Here is a 22,153-nt window from a genome sequence, read left to right on the forward strand (position 1 = left end):
AGAGACGAAAACCCTTGGAATTCCAGGTTAGTGATCGCGTTCTGTTGAAGGTCTCACAGTGGAAGGGAATGATACACTTCGGAAAGCGTGGAAAACTAAATCCAAGGTACATTGGGCCGTTCGAGATTCTTGCTAGAATCGTCCCAGTAGCTTACAAACTCCGATTACCTCAAGAACTAAATAGTGTACACCCCGTCTTCCACGTGTCAAACCTAAAGAAGTGCCTATCTGACAAGACTCTTGTGATTCCACTCGATGAAATCGAGATAAACGAGAGTCTAAATTTAGTGGGAGAACCAGTAGAAGTCATGGATAGGGAAATCAAACGAAAGAAACAAAGTCGCATACCAATAGTGAAGGTTCGATGGAATGCCAAGCGGGGACCTGAATTCACTTGGGAGCGAGAAAATCAGATGCAATGAAAGTACCTGCATCTTTTCCCTAGTCCATGATGTACTCACTATAGAAATAATTTGTGGACGAAATTCCTTCTAACGGGGGGATAATGTAACAACTCATTATTTTCATGTCAATAAAAGTTAACAAAAAGGAAAACTTGCTAAATAAAAGTCAAGTCAGTTGGCTAAATTTATAAGGTTTAAATATAATTTAATATCTAGAAATTATTTTATTATATTAATGATTTAAGTATTTGGGAATAAAAACATTTAGACCGAAAACACTCGCATAGGCCACCCTCTTCGGACCAAAAACAGATTGCGGTCAGCACCGAAAACCTCACCGATATATATATATATATATATATATATATATATATATATATATATTCAGCCGCAAACATACTTCATTTCTCACTTTCCAAACCGAAAACACCCTCAATTTGTTCTCAAAAATCCATCCAAAAATCCTCTCAACTATCATACGAGATCATCATATCTTCAAGGGATTTTTCCCAGATCTTCATAATTTCCCCAAGAACACCAAAAACAATCTTTACATCTTCAAGTACACCGAAAACACCCAGCACACCGAAAACAGCCAAGCTAACACCAAAAACCCCCAGGGACACTGAAACGCCAAGAAACCCCCTCAATTAATTCCTAACATTTTTTGTAAGTAGTTTTTACATAATTAAGTGTTTTATAACACTTAATTTATAATTTAATTTATTTAAATTACTATCTTATTAATTTAAATAGGATATCGTGTATAATTATTATTAGGACACGACTACGCACGCAAGTTCTAACCCGAAGATCATCACTACCACTTCACATCCAAACACAAACTTACATTAGAGGTGACTTCATACCCTTACGTTTTCACTATTTTTCAATGTTTTTAGGTGCGCGGGGATACAAGTAAAACACAAGGGATCTTGTGTTAACATTCAAACGATTTCAAACCGTTTCAAGATATTTTCAAACTGTTTCAAATTTAATCTAAATTGTTTCACGTGTCGATTTTACCTATATATATATATATATATATATATATATATATATATATATATATATATATATATATATATATATATAATAGGATTTGACAGGCTTAGGACTACTGTTTTTCCCTTAACTCATGTTCCTTGTTTGTTTGTGGGCTTAGGGTCAAAGCGTATGTCCGACGGTCTTTTTAATCTCAATTATATGTGTCGTGTATATAAGTATAAAACTTATTTAAATAGAGCTTTAACCTCTTTGTAATATGTCGTGCAAATGGGTATTTTTCATAATTATTTCAGTACATACAAAACTTAAATATAAACTATAACAGGTATAGTTTATGAAACATACATACTACTTTACTAGTCAAGGAACTATACAAGAACATGATAAATTATAATAGTTATAATTTATGGAACACATACACTATTTTACTATGTTTGTACAGTACTGTACATAGATAATTAGTTATTTTACACTACGAGATACACTACAATACGGAACACCTACTTTTACAAGAACAAGAGAACATTTACACACTATATGTAAACAAGTTAACACAGGATTGTGAGTCACTACTTCAATTTACCTATCAAGGTATGCGTTATGTCCCTAGAGGGAGTGCGTGAATTTGTGTATCGATCTATACGGGACTGACAATCATGCACCCAAACTGTTAGCTATAGTTAGACCGACAGGCCTGGGGTGACAAATATCATAACATTATGACGCCTTAAGAGCGTCACACATGTCACTAGTCACTTTTGCATGGTTATAAACTCACTCACAATAAGTATTAACTAAACATTTTGTTTACGGGACCAATACATCTTCAAAGGTTTCATTTTAATAATAGAACTACATTACAATACACTACTTTACAGTACAGTTGGTGGATTCCAGGCACATACATACAAAGGGGTTTTCATACAAATACACTACAGTATACTATTTTCCCAACATGGTACTCTATTTTCTTAATACAGTACAACGTACAGTTTCAGGAAGCATTCATTATAAGGTTTTTTTTTAATAATAAGACTACAATATACTATTTTCGAGTATGATAACAAACATACATTTGGTGTTAAGGCTTAACACTACTTTTCATTTACAATAGAGAATACTGAATTTTCTAAAGGATCATACTAACATTTCAGAGAACAAAAACAAGCTTTCCATCAAAAAAACATACTTATGAACTCACCAACTTACATATTCATACTCTTTCAAAATCACTTGTATTCTTAGGGAACCAGTAGACAAGTACACTTCAGGTTTTTTAGAAGATGAAGCATTCATGGTGTCACATCTATAATTTTTGCTATACATTTTGATGTTATACAATCAATGTTACAAACAAAATGTAAATACTATATTATCAATGAAATGGCTGTTGTTACTTTGATTACTATTATTCAATTGTTGTGATATTGTACATGACGTCCTCCACCGATGAACGTTTTCGCTATTCCAGATTGGGGGTGTGACATAATGTCAGAGAATAAGGACGTGAGCACTTGACTATCTTAACATTGAAATTGTTGATATTTGTTATGCAATACATAATATTTATTCATCTCTTCTTATATGAAATCATTGGTAACATAAACCTTCAACATAGAATGCGTAAAAGAGTCCATGGTATGTGGTAAATCTAGTTTGCTTCAAGGTAATAATATATTATGTATGCAGAATATTCAAAACTGCTTTTCTTTTATTCCAATACTTTGATATTAGAACAAAGTAATCTATGAAGAAGTTTGTACGTATAAATGTGTAGTATATGTGTCAAAATTTTGTGTTAGATTGAGTTAATTAGTAGGTGCTAGACTTGTTGATTAACATCTATTTTGATTGTCTAATGTCAGAGAATAATAAGGATTTGAACACTTATGTTAACATTGAAATTGGTGATATTCATGATGCAATACATAATATTTATTCATCTCTGATTATATCAAATCATCAGTAGCATAAACCTTCAATAAAGAATAAGTAAAGGAGTCCATGATATGTGGTAAATCTAGTTTGCTTCAAGGTAATAATATGTTATGTATGCGGTATATTCAAAGCTACTCTTCTTTTAATCCAATACTTTGATATTACAAAACAAGTAATACATGAAGAAGTTTACTTCTAGAAGTTTTTGTAAAATGTAAGATTGATTATGATGATAATTATGTATATATTCATCAAGTGTTCATGTAATTGAAGGAAAGAATGCCATGATGAATGTAGGGAATCAATGGATAGTTGTTGGGGGGCGGACAGAAACTAAAATTACCTAAAAAGATGAACTATGGAATAGCAAAGGAGAATGACATCAGTGATAATGATTTTGTTGAGAAAAAAAAAAGATGGATACTGAAAACAAGGATAAAATAATGAAAAGGAAAAGGGTTAAAAATATTGTTAAGGATAAAAAGGTAAATGTGAAAAGGAAAAAAGTAATTGAATGTGAGGGTAAATGTAAAGAAGTGAAGGTAGGAACATAATTTCAGAGGTTGAGTATGTCTCCAAACTCATTGTATTTAGCAATGAAAAATTTGTCAAAATTCAATGAGAAATGGTACGAAAAATGGGTTTTGGATCTTTTCTGGGTATGAAGCTTGATAAATTACGAGGTAAATTAGCATATTTTTTTGTAGATATCTTCACAACTAGCTAGTGCTCCATAAGGGTTAAAAGTGGTGAAGTGGCCATAACAAACGATATGGTTGAAGCTATGTTTGGACTTCCGAATAAGGGTTTGGATTTTAAGACACTGGATGAATTTAATAAGAATGATCCATTTCTTGAGGCTTGGAAAGGACAATATGGGAAGGGAAATTATTATAATGGAAACTATTTGAAGAATATAAGGAAAACAAGTGATGCGGATGAGATGTTTAAGCTAAATTTCTTAACTTTTTTCATTAATACTTTTGTTGAAACAGAGACGATGGGGTCTTGTAGAATTAGTTTTATTGAAAAGTTAATTAAATACAAGGATGTGTCAAGTAGTCACTGATGTGAGTACATAGTAGACTGTTTAGAAAAAACAAGAATAAATTGAGGCCAAATGACAAGAACTACTACTTCACTGGACCTCTTGCGTTTCTAATGGTATTGTAACACCCCCCTCTGGCACGTATCACAATATTGTCCGCTTTGGGCCACTCGGCACGAGGACTTCCCAGGGGGTCACCCATCCCGGTACTACTCCCGCCCGAGCACGCTTAACTGCAGAGTTCTTATGGGATCTGCTGCCCTCACGGCTTTAAAACGCGTTGTGTTAAGGAAGGTATCCACACCCCTTATAAGTAGATGTTTCGTTCTCCTTCCAAGCCGATGTAGGATCAGGTGCAACCCACCTTAGTTGTAACGCTCCGTTTATTTAAATAAATTAATAAATATAAGTCTCGGACTAAGTTGTGAAGAATTTTAGAAGTCGGAGATTAAAATTGTCAGTTCCAGATTAGTCTTATAAGTATTTATGGAGGTAAGGACCATGTGGTAAATTATCGAGACTTAAGATGGATAGACTATGAGAAACAAGGGTTAGATGGTAATTTTGGACTTCATTGTAAAGAGTTTTGAAAGGTAGGGTTTAAAAGGTAAACAAATTAAGGTGGAGGGGTTGAAGTTGAATAATCTAATCATAAGTTTGAAATAAGATACGGGATATACCCGTACCCCTTCCCCACGCCATTTCCTTCAACCCTAAAACTAGGAGACCCTTTCTTTGCTTCAGCCGCCACTCCCATTTCTCTACCTCCAGTCGCAGCCACCTCCCGTTCCCATCCTCCCTTCGCCACAACAATCCAATCGTTGCTAGGTGCCGCCTCATCGCTGTTGCTGGAAGCGATTGGGAAGCCGGAAAGTTGCTGAGAGAGAGACCGAGATCGTCGCAGTCGCCGCCCTTGGCCGCCAAATCCTTCTATCGCTACTCCTTCATCACCGAGGAACCACGACATTGCTGCTGTTGGGTTTTAGTCAGAGGCTAGGCGCATTTGTTGTCATCGTTCGTTGCTGTCGTTCGCAAATCACTACACCCCGCCGATGCCTGCATAAGCCACCTGCCACCGTGAAATGGTGGCTGGGTTGGTGGTCTCGTGAAGCTGTGTGTGTGTTGCGATGTTGTGCACGAGTATTGGGATGGTTTAGAGCTACATAAACGTTTTCTGGCCGGAGACCCGAAGAAAACCCCACCGCCACCACCGTAAGGTGGTGGCTGCCACTCGCTACCGCCACCTGCCGCCTCAAGGTGGTTGCATGTGTCTATTTTATTTTTCGTGTGTTATTTCTGCGATGTAAGGTTGGGTTTGTGTGGCTAGAAAACCAAGAAGGCCATCACCACCACCGTGAGGTGGTGGCTGCCACCATTCGCCGCTGCCGGCCACCATGGGGTGGTTGTGCATGTTTAATTAGTGTAGTGTGTATGTTTATTTGTGGGTTCATTGTAAATTGTAAAGCAATTGGAATAATGAAAGGAAAAATCAAACCACCACCATAGGGTGGTGGCTGCCGCCACCGGCCGCCGTGTCGGGTGGCGGTGTGCCTTGTCTCGATTGTGTTGATTCGTTTGGGGTGCTTGAAACCCTAGTGGGCCTTGTAAGCCCTAATGGGCCCAATTAAGCTTAATGGACCCTAATTGACCCAAATAAAACCCTAATGGGCTTAATGTTATTCTAGTGGGCTTAATAGGCCCAATAAAGCCCTAACGGACCTAAAAGCCCAACAAATTGATAAATGGGCTAATATTTGGATTGGAACACCATAATGCCAATAGAACCCTAATTTGTGGAAATTGCTTGGGACGCACACGAGAATTAATTATTAAATCTTAACCAATAATTAATAATTATTGGCAAACTAGCGTAGGGAATAATGGACTTAACGGATTAAGTCCTTAATGGGTTAAGAAAGAAACACTGAACCTTAATCATCATTTCATGTGAAAACTCTAAGTTGGGATTATGCGCTTGGACTTATCGAGACCCACATTTGGGCCATTGGAATGGAATTGTGTGATTAAGCCCAATCACACCATATGACTTATTTAAAAGAATGAGGGACTTAATGGATTAAGTCCTTAGAGGAATAATTCCTTAATGGGTTAAGTAGGAAACTTAACCCTAATCGGCATTTTATGTGAAACCCTAACTTCACTTGGGTTTATTGTTGGGCCTTTCTGTTGGGCCTTAATAATTGGATTATTAATGGGCCTAGGGTAAGTCCCACGTAAGGGGTTGGGCCCAATTTTCCAAATTGGGCCATAGATGGACCATAGTTGGGCCTTAATGATTGTATGATGTTGGGCCTTAGAATAAGACCATGTATAGGCCTGGCCCCAATTTGGAAAATTGGGCCATATGTTGGGCTTTAATCCCTAGTTGACTTTGGGCCTATGGATTGGGCCTTGGGCTTGGGTAAGCCAAGCTAGGGGTAATGTAGTAATTATCCAAGCATGTATTTTTAGTTGTGTGTTAGAACCCAATTACTAATTGGGTGTTATTTGGTGTTGACAGTTCGGGAATCTGTCAGCCAGCAGCTGGGGTGGAGTCTGCGGGACTTCAACAGTGTGGGATTGTGTCAACGGGACTTCAGCAGTGTGAGGTGAGTTTCCTTCCAGTAGGGACGGGTCTAAGGCCACAATGCCGGCCCGTCCAGTTAGCAGTAGTTTCCGGACTTCGATCCGATGTAGTAGCTAGTATGTTTGATGCCTTCGTAGCTCAGACAGGATTTATGCGCTATGTTTTATGTGTTATGTGTTATGTGTTATGTGTTCCGGGCTACGGCCCGATGTAGTATGCAGTATATGTGTTCATGCTAGTTGATATGCTATGCTATGTTCGGTCAGTTAGTTCCGGACTTCGGTCCGATGCAGGGGACAAGGTCCGATGCAGTTAGTTCCAGACCTCGGTCCGATGCAGTTAGTTCCGGACCTCAGTCCGATGCAGTTAGTTCCGGACTTCGGTCCGATGCAGTTAGTTCCGGACCTCGATCCGATGCAGTTAGTTCCGGACTTCGGTCCGATGCAGTTAGTTCCGGACTTTGGTCCGATGCAGGGGACAAGGTCCCAGTCAGTTCCGGACTTCGGTCCGATGCAGTTTTCGGGCTTCGTCCCGATGCAGTGGGCAAGGCCCAATATGTGTTTATATGTTATTGTATGGTATGTGGTAGTTTGGGGGAGCTCACTAAGCTTCGTGCTTACAGTTTCAGTTTTGGTTTCAGGTACTCAGTTTTCAAAAGAGGAGCTCGGGAAGATTGCAGTGCACACACCATTTGTTCAGCCTGGGATGTTTTTACTCTGATATATTTGACAGTTGTTATAATATTTTGAGATACATTGCTTATGATTTCTATATGAGGTTTATTGACTATGGTTTTATCATTAAATTAAACGAAATTTTCAGACTGTGTTTTTGGGATGTTACAAGTTGGTATCAGAGCCTTGGTTTGAGGGATTCGGGCACACTTTCGGGTGTGTCTGAACTCAAACTAAGGAAGTGGTATAAAGTTTTCAAGAAAAAAATCATGGTTACAAAACAATTTTGAGAAAAGAAAACAATTTTAGAAAAAGTATAAAGAAAAGAGTTTTAGAAAAAGCGAATAGAGTTTTGAAAAGAGAAAAGAGTGTGGTGCATGCAATTAGACGAGCTCAAGTAAGTACTCCCAAATTACCCATACAAGTTTATGTTATGAATATCAGTTCCAGTTTCAGTAGAACACCATGCTAGAATAGGGCTAAGGATCTAGGAAGGATGCCTTATGTGCCTATTATATGTGTATCAGCTTTATGAGAATTGCATGCTAGTTAGGGCTAAGGATCTAGGAAGGATGCCTTATGTGCCTATTATATGTGTATCAGCTTTATGAGAATTGCATGCTAGTTAGGGCTAAGGATCTAAGGAGGATGCCTTATGTGTCTGTTATATGTGTACCAGCTTATTGAGAGATGCATGCTAGTACAAAGTAGCCAGTACGATAGCCAGAGTAGTATATGCTTTAGTATGTGTACTCAACGCCCGAATGCTGCTTGCTTTGTGCTCCTGGGAGTTCTAGTTGCCTTTCACTAACTAGTAAACGAATATGATAAGTTACATATTGCAAGGACTAAATAATTTCAGAAGGTTAGGTCTAACCCTATTTCGTAGCTCTTGTCTGAGTCCAACCGTTGTAGGGTAGGATCTCTCATTCGAAGAATTATCTAGTCTGAGTAATATGTAATAGTATTCGCGAGCTAGTTAGGGGAAGAAAGCAGGAACTTCTTATGCAGTTGATGGTGGGGGTGAGTTAGTGGAGTCAGAGATTTCCCTAGGGCAAGCCTAGGATGAGATTAGCATGAGATTAGTAGTAGTAGTAGTAGTAGAAGGGACTTGGTGGAGTCAAGGCAGTTCTTGAGGAAAGTACGGATAGATGTGGAAGGTAGTAGGGGCCCATACTACTGAAAGCAGAGGATCGGTACTCAAATCAAGGAAGGCTAAGATGAAACTAGAGAACTTGTAGTGTGTGAGATCCCTCGAGTTTGGATAAGTATCGTGATGTTAGGGATGGTATATTGCCAAGTATAGTGATGCTATGTGGTAGACCAGATGGTAGTTCTGGTATCGACGAGGGATCAGGCTCGGACTCTGGAGTCGGGCAGATTGATGAGCAGATAAGAGAGTTCATTTCATTTGAGAATTTTGTGCAGTATCACTGACCAGACTCCTGTGATCCTCAGTGTGACCAAGGAGGGCATTATGGAGATTTGTGATGAGAGGCCGAGTGCATTCTGCACTGAGATAGCAGTCATGATAGAGACCCGTACGTTGATGTTTCGGGAATTCACGGTTTGTGAGGCTTCACATTGTCAGGGGGTTAGGGACCCCATTGTTAGTGGCAGATGGTTGGCAGATGTTGCCAACACATTTCGTACCAGATGTTGTCTCGAAAGGAGACAAGGTCTGACTTACTTCCTATCTCCTGAGGGATAGAGCACGAGATTGTTAGGAAGAGGTTGGTAGTGAGTTGAGTGATGACGTGGTTGATGTTATGTCATGAGATGACTTCCAGACCAGATTATGGGCAGAGTGTGCCCAGGCGATTGAGGCGCAGCAGTTGGCGCAAGAGTTGTTAGATCTACACTAGACGACTAAGATTGTGGTAGAGGTCACTACCAAGTCTCAGGAAAGAGTTTATATGGTACCACAGTATGCAGCAGATGAGGAAACGAAGAAGGTAAGTTATCAGAACATATTGTAGAATGATAGCAGGGAGATTGTGAGTATCTCGGGGTGCAAGACCCTGAATGATATGATTTCTAGAGCTCGAGAGCGGGATATTGACTTAGAGCACATTGTTAAGAGGGAACCAGATCAGTTGCTTATAGTAAAGGGTATCGGGAGGAGACCGTAGATTTTAGATCAGCTTCTGAGAGGCCAGCGGGGTCATAATCGGTGCAACACTTGTGGGAAACTGCACAAGGGAGACTTTTTGTTCCAAGGGTTGAGTAAGTGTAACCCTATGTTATCCTCGGTTCGTGTCTAAATTACATTTTCAAGAGATGTCATATGCCAATTGCATGCCGAGAAGCATTAGTGAATAGTGATAGAGCAATCCCCCAGATTATGGGATTGGGAAAGTACAACGTCATCTTGGTTTATTCCAAGACTGAGGAGCAGCACGAGAAGCACCTGCGGGAGGTGCTAGAGACTTTGAGGAGGAAGAGAATTTTCGCAAGGTTCTTTAATCGTGAGTTCTGGTTGCACGGGGTGCAATTTCTTGGGGTAGCTCGTCAATCGGAAGGATATTCTAGTCAATCCGGCCAAGATAGAGGCCGTGATAAAGTGGGAGATTCCGATGGTCTCCAATTGAGGAGTTTCCTGGGTTTAGCGGGTTATTACCGGAGATTTATTCGAATTTTTAGAGTTGTGTGATCTTTTGGATTAGCTGGTGTTGAAACACTAGCAATGGTAAGTGTGGTTTCTAGCAGATCGGTCATGGGTAGTGAGAAGGATTGGGAATTCTTCCAGTTTTGTGTGCTGTAGGGCATTAGCTGAATCAAAGTGGGGGAGAATCACCCAAGGATTCAGAAGCGAGGCAGTTTTGAGACTAGGATAAGTTTCGCATCCTTATTGGGAAGGAAGATAGCCCAAGTGGTTGTATGATTTGAGGATAGTGTGAGATGGAAGTTCGGAAAAGCGTGTGTTCGATCCAGTATCAGAGTGTTGTAAGCCTGCGGGTGTAGCCGTAGCATTCACTAGCAGTCAGATAGTGCTAGAGTGATGAGAGTCTGTGGGTGTAGCCGCAACCTTGACTAGGTTGGTAGATAGCGTGAGTGCGTTGTTAGGACGCAGAAAGGTTAGTAGTACTCACCATTTCAGGTATAGCAGTAAGGATATGGAAATCCATGGATTGGATTTCGGAATTTCCCAGACGGATTAGACCTGGTTAAGCCAGTGATAAGACTGTAGAAGCGCCACTACAGAGAAGAGAGCAGAGAAGCAGTGGACTGCTTGAGGTCATTTATGACATAAGGCTACCAATGATCATGTAGCAATCGCGTTTAGCTTTGGGTTTTGGTGACGTCAGGATTCGACGCATGGAACCGATCAGTTAGATCAAAAGGCCGTTAGGGCCACAGTAACAAGATAGCTAATAGTTGTTGGTTTCAAAGAAGGATTTCGTTCAAAAGTTGTGTGAGGCGACTAAGTAGGGAGTCCTAGGGGCTCCGCAATGGGGCTGGAACCCGATATTTTAGATGATTGGCGGAGAATTGAGACCAGGTAGGTCTCGGTAGATGTCAGGAAGCAGCCATGTGACAGCATACAGTTTCAGACAGTTCGGTGTTTCAGGTAGTTCAGTGTTTAGACAGCTCAGTGTTTCAGGCAGTTACAGCTCTTGAGCAATGTTAGTAATTGTGCCCTGATCCGCAAGTACAGACAGGATAGCTGGTTTATTAGGAAGTGACGAGTCACTCATAGCGGAAATAGCTAAGCATTGGCCAAGTATAAGTGATCTACAGGGATAATTAGGTTTGGGAAAATGTCTTGTATTGGGCATTTTCGAGCTAGCAGAAGTTGAGTAGTCAGTTGGGAGATAAGCAGGCTGGTTTCATTGATAATAATTTGGTATGAGTGGTCTGTCAGGAAATCAGACCATCTCAAGGCAACAGATATCAGACGAAATAGATGTGATCTTGTCGCGAGGGTTGGTTACAGTAACCCCTAGAAAGGCTAGGCTGTGCCCAGGATGGTGACCTGGTTACAAGAGTGGTTTGAAGTGAAAGGAATGGTAAGGAATGATTTCGAGGACGAAATCTAAGTTAAGTGGGGGAGAGTTGTAACGCTCCGTTTATTTAAATAAATTAATAAATATAAGTCTCGGACTAAGTTGTGAAGAATTTTAGAAGTCGGAGATTAAAATTGTCAGTTCCAGATTAGTCTTATAAGTATTTATGGAGGTAAGGACCACGTGGTAAATTATCGAGACTTAAAATGAATAGACTATGAGAAACAAGGGTTAGATGGTAATTTTGGACTTCATTGTAAAGAGTTTTGAAAGGTAGGGTTTAAAAGGTAAACAAATTAGGGTGGAGGGGTTGAAGTTGAATAATCTAATCATAAGTTTGAAATAAGATACGGGATATACCCGTATCCCTTCCCCACGTCATTTCCTTCAACCCTAAAACTAGGAGACCCTTTCTTTGCTTCAGCCGCCACTCCCATTTCTCTACCTCCAGTCGCAGCCACCTCCCGTTCCCATCCTCCCTTCGCCACAACAATCCAATCGTTGCTAGGTGCCGCCTCATCGTTGTTGCTGGAAGCGATTGGGAAGCCGGAAAGTTGCTGAGAGAGAGACCGAGATCGTCGCAGTCGCCGCCCTTGGCCGCCAGATCCTTCTATCGCTACTCCTTCATCACCGAGGAACCACGACATTGCTGCTGTTGGGTTTTAGTCAGAGGCTAGGCGCATTTGTTGTCATCGTTCGTTGCTGTCGTTCGCAAATCACTACACCCCGCCGATGCCTGCATAAGCCACCTGCCACCGTGAAATGGTGGCTGGGTTGGTGGTCTCGTGAAGCTGTGTGTGTGTGTTGCGATGTTGTGCACGAGTATTGGGATGGTTTAGAGCTACATAAACGTTTTCTGGCCGGAGACCCGAAGAAAACCCCACCGCCACCACCGTGAGGTGGTGGCTGCCACTCGCTACCGCCACCTGCCGCCTCAAGGTGGTTGCATGTGTCTATTTTATTTTTCGTGTGTTATTTCTGCGATGTAAGGTTGGGTTTGTGTGGCTAGAAAACCAAGAAGGCCATCACCACCACCGTGAGGTGGTGGCTGCCACCATTCGCCGCTGCCGGCCACCATGGGGTGGTTGTGCATGTTTAATTAGTGTAGTGTGTGTGTTTATTTGTGGGTTCATTGTAAATTGTAAAGCAATTGGAATAATGAAAGGAAAAATCAAACCACCACCATAGGGTGGTGGCTGCCGCCACCGGCCGCCGTGTCGGGTGGCGGTGTGCCTTGTCTCGATTGTGTTGATTCGTTTGGGGTGCTTGAAACCCTAGTGGGCCTTGTAAGCCCTAATGGGCCCAATTAAGCTTAATGGACCCTAATTGACCCAAATAAAACCCTAATGGGCTTAATGTTATTCTAGTGGGCTTAATAGGCCCAATAAAGCCCTAACGGACCTAAAAGCCCAACAAATTGATAAATGGGCTAATATTTGGATTGGAACACCATAATGCCAATAGAACCCTAATTTGTGGAAATTGCTTGGGACGCACACGAGAATTAATTATTAAATCTTAACCAATAATTAATAATCATTGGCAAACTGGCGTAGGGAATAATGGACTTAACGGATTAAGTCCTTAATGGGTTAAGAAAGAAACACTGAACCTTAATCATCATTTCATGTGAAAACTCTAAGTTGGGATTATGCGCTTGGACTTATCGAGACCCACATTTGGGCCATTGGAATGGAATTGTGTGATTAAGCCCAATCACACCATATGACTTATTTAAAAGAATGAGGGACTTAATGGATTAAGTCCTTAGAGGAATAATTCCTTAATGGGTTAAGTAGGAAACTTAACCCTAATCGGCATTTTATGTGAAACCCTAACTTCACTTGGGTTTATTGTTGGGCCTTTCTGTTGGGCCTTAATAATTGGATTATTAATGGGCCTAGGGTAAGTCCCATGTAAGGGGTTGGGCCCAATTTGGAAAATTGGGCCATAGATGGACCATAGTTGGGCCTTAATGATTGTATGATGTTGGGCCTTAGAATAAGACCATGTATAGGCCTGGCCCCAATTTGGAAAATTAGGCCATATGTTGGGCTTTAATCCCTAGTTGACTTTGGGCCTATGGATTGGGCCTTGGGCTTGGGTAAGCCAAGCTAGGGGTAATGTAGTAATTATCCAAGCATGTATTTTTAGTTGTGTGTTAGAACCCAATTACTAATTGGGTGTTATTTGCTGTTGACAGTTCGGGAATCTGTCAGCCAGCAGCTGGGGTGGAGTCTGCGGGACTTCAGCAGTGTGGGATTGTGTCAACGGGACTTCAGCAGTGTGAGGTGAGTTTCCTTCCAGTAGGGACGGGTCTAAGGCCACAATGCCGGCCCGTCCAGTTAGCAGTAGTTTCCGGACTTCGGTCCGATGTAGTAGCTAGTATGTTTGATGCCTTCGTAGCTCAGACAGGATTTATGCGCTATGTTTTATGTGTTATGTGTTATGTGTTATGTGTTCCGGGCTACGGCCCGATGTAGTATGCAGTATATGTGTTCATGCTAGTTGATATGCTATGCTATGTTCGGTCAGTTAGTTCCGGACTTCGGTCCGATGCAGGGGACAAGGTCTGATGCAGTTAGTTCCCGACCTCGGTCCGATGCAGTTAGTTCCGGACCTCGGTCCGATGCAGTTAGTTCCGGACCTCGGTCCGATGCAGTTAGTTCCGGACTTCGGTCCGATGCAGTTAGTTCCGGACTTTGGTCCGATGCAGGGGACAAGGTCCCAGTCAGTTCCGGACTTCGGTCCGATGCAGTTTCCAGGCTTCGTCCCGATGCAGTGGGCAAGGCCCAATATGTGTTTATATGTTATTGTATGGTATGTGGTAGTTTGGGGGAGCTCACTAAGCTTCGTGCTTACAGTTTCAGTTTTGGTTTCAGGTACTCAGTTTTCAAAAGAGGAGCTCGGGAAGATTGCAGTGCACACACCATTTGTTCAGCCTGGGATGTTTTTACTCTGATATATTTGACAGTTGTTATAATATTTTGAGATACATTGCTTATGATTTCTATATGAGGTTTATTGACTATGGTTTTATCATTAAATTAAACGAAATTTTCAGACTGTGTTTTTGGGATGTTACAGGTATGATTTGAAATATTAACTTTATGTGTTAAATATTGTTAACCATAAAATTCTATATTAATGATAAATTATGTAATGTAATTGTGCAGACGGCATATGTAGACAAAGTGATATGTGAAGATGTAAATTTGCAAATGTATAAGGCATTCATCACAATAATTTATTCTGAACACCTAAGAGTTTTGGAGGAATATAAAGTAAGCAAGGGATCTATGGAAATCTCTGTTTCAAGGAAAATGTTGATAGTGTGTTTTATCATGAGATGATGAATCAAGATGATTGAAGAAATAGATCAGTTGAGCTAAGAATATTATATAATAACTTTACTAGAAAAAAATGATGTTTTTATGTTAGTGAATGGTACGTGTAATGTATTATAAATTAGTAGAATGTTAAATTAAAATTTCATTCATTTAAATTGTAGGAGAGTTGTGGAATTATTGAAAGTATGATAGGAAGGTTGCTTGAGAAGAAAAAGGTTATAGAAACAAGTAGTCTGATGTGTATAGAAATGCATTCGAATGATGATAAGATGAAGTCAGTGGTTAGAAAGGTGGTCAAATTTTTTAATGGGACAACATTAAAAGCATTAATTAGGGATGAGCATGAAGATAGAATGGATGTTGATATTATGAGTGGGCATGCAAAGGAAGGAGAAAAATCAGATGAAATGATAAACCAAATGCTTACTAATTTGACCAAGGAGAAAAATCTGAGATTGTATTCATTCATTAAAGACTTCCAGCGTACCTCAAATTTATGAACTTCAAGCCTCGAATTCCATATCAAGAAGTTGAATTTTTTTTACGAAATTTTGAATTGTTGACAATATTCAAATAAACCTGGAAAATTGTAATTGTAATTATAAAAAAGTTAAAGAATATAATATGTAGTAAATGATAAGTTATTTGATGTTATAATAATTCAATTTATAATAACTGTACTACAATTAATTTTCTAAATATTTTCATAAAATTATGGTTTTAATACACTAAACCAATTGATTGTTATATTGGTAAATTTATTAATTTATTCATTAATATTACATACTATGTAAATATATTATCATCTAGTATTAAAATATACAATCACTTCATTGTTTTTGAATAAAAAGTGAATAAACATTTACATGCATAAATACCTTCAATGGCAATTTAGATGTGATATGCCACATAAAAAGCCTATGAATCAATTGTGGGAACACAGTTATAACGTCTTTCTTCATTATCGGGTCTTGGTCGGATAAAACCAACAATTGCTTGCCAAAAGTTTTAAGAAAAGATTTCAACAACCATATATAGGAATCAGTGACACACCTCTTGTGATAATCAATTCAAGTACAAGGAACAAAAACCATATGGTACCTGTAAAAGTATTTGAATTAATATATGCATGAATAATAAATAAAAAAAATATTAAATTAAAATCATATCCAAACCATTAGTTCGAAAAGTAGCATCGAAAGAAACTACATCACCAAAATCTTTAAAATTGATCTTGGATGTTTCATCTGCCAGAAAAGAGCATTTAATTGCTTATTCTCAACTCAATAGTCAAAAAAAAAAATCTTAACACTCTTTTCTGTTATTCAGCTTGTCCACTAGAATCTAAGAAACACTACCACCTATGATGCAATTAAGATCCCCCATGTAATTTTTGAAGTCATCAATTAGGCCTCCTACAAAATTGTATCCACCAAGAATACTTGTATAGAGCCTGTGAGCTATGATTGTACCAATATTTTGATTATACATTAAATTGATTTTTGAGTCCAAAGTATCAACAGGAGATGTATTTAGGAGACCTTGGTTATTACATATAAGATATTTCATGTACAATATTCCACACTTTTTTTTGTTTGTGGTCTTTCTAACATCAAAATCTCCTGCACATGCATATTTTCTGTACATCTCTTCAATTGCATGATCAGATGGGTATTTAAGGTCTTTTATTGGCTTAAGCTAGGGATAGTAAGAATCCAATAAGATTTACCGGCTATTACCAAATGTTGATCAATACAATCACTTGTTCTCTCTTTACATGATTCAATGTTTGTGACATCCAAAAAGGCACAACTTAATAACAGAGTCTAAATCACAATTTGATAAATCAAATAAAATGAAGTACAAATTATCAATGAACTCTAAGTATGTGACAACTAAAAAAGATTTTGATAGTCTATAAAGACTATGCAAATCATGTAATGTGTTTGAGAATATTTTACCGACAATAAGTATAAAAAAATAACATACCAGAGATTTGCATTCTTTCAGAAATATTTTCAGCAAATGTGAACTCCCCTTCATGGTGATGATCCATAGTGTTTGGCATTTTCAATTGAGGGATTATCATCATTATTTGAAAAAAATTTCATCATCTCTTAAGAAGAATTCAACATCGATTGAGGCAGTTTCATCTTCATTCATATCGTTTATATCACCAAAATCGTTAGGGAATGACAAATCCATTCATGGATTCTTATGGAATAAAAGAATTCTATAAATTTGAGGACAACCTTGAATGGAAGATACGTTTCGTAAATGTTTGTTACTAATGATATTAGATCCTTGAAATTTGTCCTCACGATTGCTAATACATGATTGATGATTGATCGTTTCATAAATGTTTGTTAATACTGATATTAAGGTGTCGTTTGTTTTTCTGAAGCAAAAATTAATGAAGTCTGCGGACCAGCTTTGCAGCCCTGTGCAGTAGAAGAGGTGGACCAAACGATTGTAGACTATGATAAGAAACGTGTTTGTTTTTTTTAATATCTACATGTTGCTTCAGATATTAAAAAATTAAAATAAACTGATTTTATAAACCGAAAATAGTTTTTTAATGCTGAAATTTTAATATTGTATAACATTTCAACAAGAATTTATGATATTTCAGCAAAAAATAATGATATTTCAACAAAAAAAATAAATAAATAAAGATATTTTAGCAAAAAATAATGATATTTCATCAAGAAATTATCATTATTCAATATAAAAAAAAAACTCAACAAGAATAAATAAAAACAGAACGGAAAAAAAAGTGAAATAAGATTTCAGCAGCATATAATCATGATTCATCACGAGTTCAGCAAGAAGAAAAATGAAGAGGTTCGAAGAGACGATACAAATGTTGTACCAAACAGAACACGCGCGAATGTTTTTTACTTGAAGACTTCTAAAAAAACAAACAACTACGAGATGAAAAATGTTGTTAAGCATGAAGATGGAATGGATGTTGATATTATGAGTGGGCATCAAAGGAAGGAGAAAAATAAGATGAAGAGATGAACCAAATGCTTACTAATCTGCCCAAGGAGAAAATTATGTGAGCTTGTATTCATTCATTAAAGACTTCCACCCTACCTCAAATTCATGAACTTCAAGCCTCGAATTCCATATCAAGAAGTTGAATTTTTTACAAAATTCTGGATTGTTGACAATATTCAAAGAAACCTGCGAAATTGTAATTGTAATTATAAATAAGTTGAAGAATATAACATTTAGTAAATGGTAACGCATTTGATGTTATAATAATTCATTTTAGAATAACTGTACTGCAATTAATTTTCTAAACATTTTCATAAAATTTTGGGTTTAATACACTAAACCAATTGATTGTTTTATAGGTAATTTTATTAATTTATTCGTTAATATTACATACTACTGTTGGGTTATTGGTGTTGCGTCTTGGGCTCGCTTCCTAGTCCATTCTTTATGCGGTATGGGCCTGTCCATCCGTATCTTATTTTCTAGGGTTTGTGTATTTATAGATGCTTGCATGCATCTTTTACGTAACTGATAGAGTAGGGTTTTACGGTGTAATTATAGAAGTTATCTTTTTGTAACCCAAGAATCCTCTACAGTGGAAGTTCTTCATCGAGCTCTACTGAGGATTGAAAGTTTAATCATTCGACATATTCAAATCCATTCTTGAGTATTGCTTTATATTCTTTATATACCTGTTTCAAATATCTATTCGATCTTAAAGATATTTTTATCTCATCAATTGGTATCAGAGCAGGAGGCTGTGTAATTCATACACATCTCTTCTGTGAAAGAAGCTATTAGGGTTTGTTCCGCATTAACTAATATTTATTCAGCCGTCACCCCATAATTGACGTATCTCATTACTTGTTCGTTTTGCCCTAATATTATATATTACAACTCTGATCTTTCAAACAGGTTATTCAATCAAGCATAGACGAGTCGCCATCTAATCCCATTAATATTTCGAACAGCATTGGATCAACAACGAAAATTCCCATCCTTTACACCCAAGATTATGAAGTCTGGGAAAATCACTTTGAAGACTATGTTTTAGGATCTGAGGACAATGGATACCTCATCTGGGAAGCAATCGTTTCAGGACCCTTTGCTCATTCTGCAACTTCAAGGATTATTAAAACTCAAAAGGAGTATAATGATCTTTTGAAAGATGTTAAAGATGTTGCCCAAGACGAAAATGATAAATTTCAGTGCAATATTAAAGCATTGAGATTAATCAGATTCGCTCTTCAATCTGACACTTTCAGGCTGGTGAGTTCGTGCACTACTGCCAAAGAAATATGGGACAGGCTTCGCGAATTGTATTCTACGGACGAAGATCTTGAACACTCCATTCAAACCTTACTCTTATCCGAGTTTGGTGAATTCAAGCAGAGAGTCGAAGAAACTGTGACTCAAACGTTCGATCGCTTCAATCATCTTCTTAGCAAGATGATTAAACATGATATTGAAAGGAAGTTGATTGAGCAGAAAGTCACGTTTCTTAACGGCCTCAGATCTGAGTGGAGAGCTGTTGTGTCCACAGTTAAAGCGCATGAGCAATTCAAATCTTATTCTCTAGCGAAACTGGTGGGCATACTGAAATCCCAAGAGAAGATCGTACTACAGGAGAAAAATGTAGTTTCAAGCCTCGGTTCCATGGCACTACTATCCAAAAGTAAAGCGGCGATGGAAGATGAAGACCTCAACTTAGAAGATTATGATCTTACTTCTGAAGACTATGCTATGATGGTATCAAATCCCATGAGGTTCATCAAGAAAAGATTTCCCACCAATAAGAACCGTAATTGGCAGGGAAGTTACAGCTCTGAAAAGGTCAAAGAAGAACCGAAAGCAGAAGAATCAAGGAAGGAACCGAAAGCTGAAGGAGATTCGGGAGTGAGCTGCTTTTACTGTGGAGGAAAGAATCACTATGCTAAAGATTGTGTTCTCAAGAAAATGGTTGAAAGGATGAGGAAAAAGATGAAGAAGCATTGTTACTAAAAAAGCTGGATGAGATCAGGAAGAAGAAATCTACTGCTAACTCGTCTATGAATGCTTTAATTGTGTAGGGTTCAATAGCAAATGATGAATTCGGAGGAGTGGAGGTCTGGTCAACCGACTCAGAGAATGATGAAGTAAGGAAGCCTTCTCAAGGAAAAGCTTATGTGGCGAAAGAGAAGGACAGCAGTGGAAGATGCTTGATGGTGTCTGATGTATCTCAGATGAGGGGATATAACACAGATGGTGGGAACAAAGACTCGAAGGAGCAACAGGACATGTGCTTTACAGCAAAACCGCTCAGCGTGCAATTCAACGAGCTTGATGAATTAATCAAGAAGGTACAATCCGTGTTTGTTTCATTTAAAGTCCCACAATGCTCATATGAAAAAGAATTAAAAAAATGTTAATTCAAGAATTTCTCATCTAGACAGTAGCTTAACTCAAACTCGGGTCACCAATTCTAACCTAACTGACCAAATAAGCAGGGTGTCGTCGAAGAGTGAGGAACGGAGGATGTGGATCAAACTGAAAGAGTCGGAGTTAGTCAAAACCAAGGACGAAAACATTTATTTGCAAAGAGACAATTTAAAACTTTTGAAACAGGGAAATGTTTTTGTTTGATTGCTAAGCGTCTTTACAATAATATCACTCAAATTCATTTGAACTGTGAAATAGGGCAGAAAATTCATCGTATGATCTTGCCTTTTCTTGAGTTTAAGGAAGATGAAATCGACGCTGAAGCATACAATTGTGAAAGTGTGGTTTCGTCTGAGGATGTTAATCCAACGTATATGTATGGTCTAGACAAAATTGAATCTTTTATTAAGTCCAAAGACCATAAGGACATGCTAAAAAACCTTTTGGATGAAAATGACAAACTGAATCTAAGGACCGAAACCATACAAAAATTTGACTCATTGAATGCCAATTTGAGCTCAGAAAATAAAATTGATGTTGAAAATGCATCTGAGCTCAATGAGAATAATGACATGAGTGAAATTTCTGTAGAGGACGAAGTTGACTGCTCTGAATTTATCAAAAGTGAACCTGAAATCCACAAAAATCTCATCTCAGAAAATTCTGTGGAGTTCGCTCGCTTGTCCCAACAAAAGTCCCCGAAACTTGAAGAAAAAGTTGTTGTTTACCAAAAGGTAAGGACAACACATAATCAGGTGTATAAGGTCACAGGTATAACCGAACATCAGACAGCCGAACTCACAGCCATTGTAAACGAAGACAATGCCGATGGTTGTGATGAGTTCTTCTGGTCGGCTCCTATTGACAATGCTGATGCAACTGTTGGTCTATCAGAGCAAACATCCTGGAAAGCAAAAGGAAGATACATTCCTGAGCCACTTAACAAACCTGATAACTTTGACGTGTCGAGTTCCAGTGGTACAAAAGATGTTCCTAAAGATAAGGCAGATTCAAGAGAATCATCATCGGTTCAAAGTGGACCTGTTGACACCAGTCAAAATCAAAAGGCGAACATCCATCATCAGCCGAAACAGATGAGAAATCAAAAACGACAAAGGAATCAGAGATACAAGAAGAATCTTTCTGAAAGAAAACAGTTTTGGCAATCTCAAAATACCTATTTCTCATATCGTGACAAAAATTTAAAGTCAGAGAAACATACTGTTGGATCTCAAGAGAGAAATAACAACCGAAAGCAGAAGTTCGGTTCAGAGCACAGTATCAACCGAAAGCAGAAGTTCGGTTCAGAAAGAAGTATCAACCGAAAGCAGGAGTTCGGCTCTGAGAGCAAAAGAGACCAAAATTCTAGGTTCGGTCCCACTGATAATCAAAACCGAAAGAGTCACATAGAATATCAAGTCAAGAAATCATATCAGTCAAAATTCTCTCATTCTAATTCTTCTAGTCATTCTTCTTCTCAATCTCATTCTAAATCTCCAATTGACCGGAAAGGGAAATCAAAGATTTCGTAAGTTAAATCAGAGAGCAAACCAAAAACACTAAATCCCACAAAGATTAAGGTTTACACCATCAAAAAGAAAGATGAAACAACTTTGATAAAAAGAACTTATTTTGTTGACATCTCTTTTTCTGCTCCTGTTCCTGTGAAAGGCTCACGTGGACCCAAGAAACTTTAGGTTCCTAAATCTGTTTGAT

General features: G+C 38.4%; 1 protein-coding gene across 2 annotated transcripts in view; it reads right to left on the reverse strand.

Moving 5' to 3' along the window:
- Nucleotides 1-18,187: 18,187 nt before the first annotated feature.
- The window catches only part of LOC145009014 (S-adenosyl-L-methionine-dependent methyltransferases superfamily protein), a 31,190-nt gene continuing 27,224 nt past the window's right edge, over nucleotides 18,188-22,153 (reverse strand). For both annotated transcript variants that reach the window (XR_013663717.1, XR_013663715.1), the window contains exon 3: nucleotides 18,188-18,205. The gene's annotated coding sequence lies outside the window, so the exon portion shown is untranslated. The remainder of the gene's footprint in view (nucleotides 18,206-22,153) is intronic.

Source organism: Lactuca saligna, chromosome 8 (genome assembly GCF_052625555.1).
Source record: "Lactuca saligna cultivar CGN05327 chromosome 8, ASM5262555v1, whole genome shotgun sequence".
NCBI classification, from domain to species: Eukaryota; Viridiplantae; Streptophyta; class Magnoliopsida; order Asterales; family Asteraceae; genus Lactuca; species Lactuca saligna.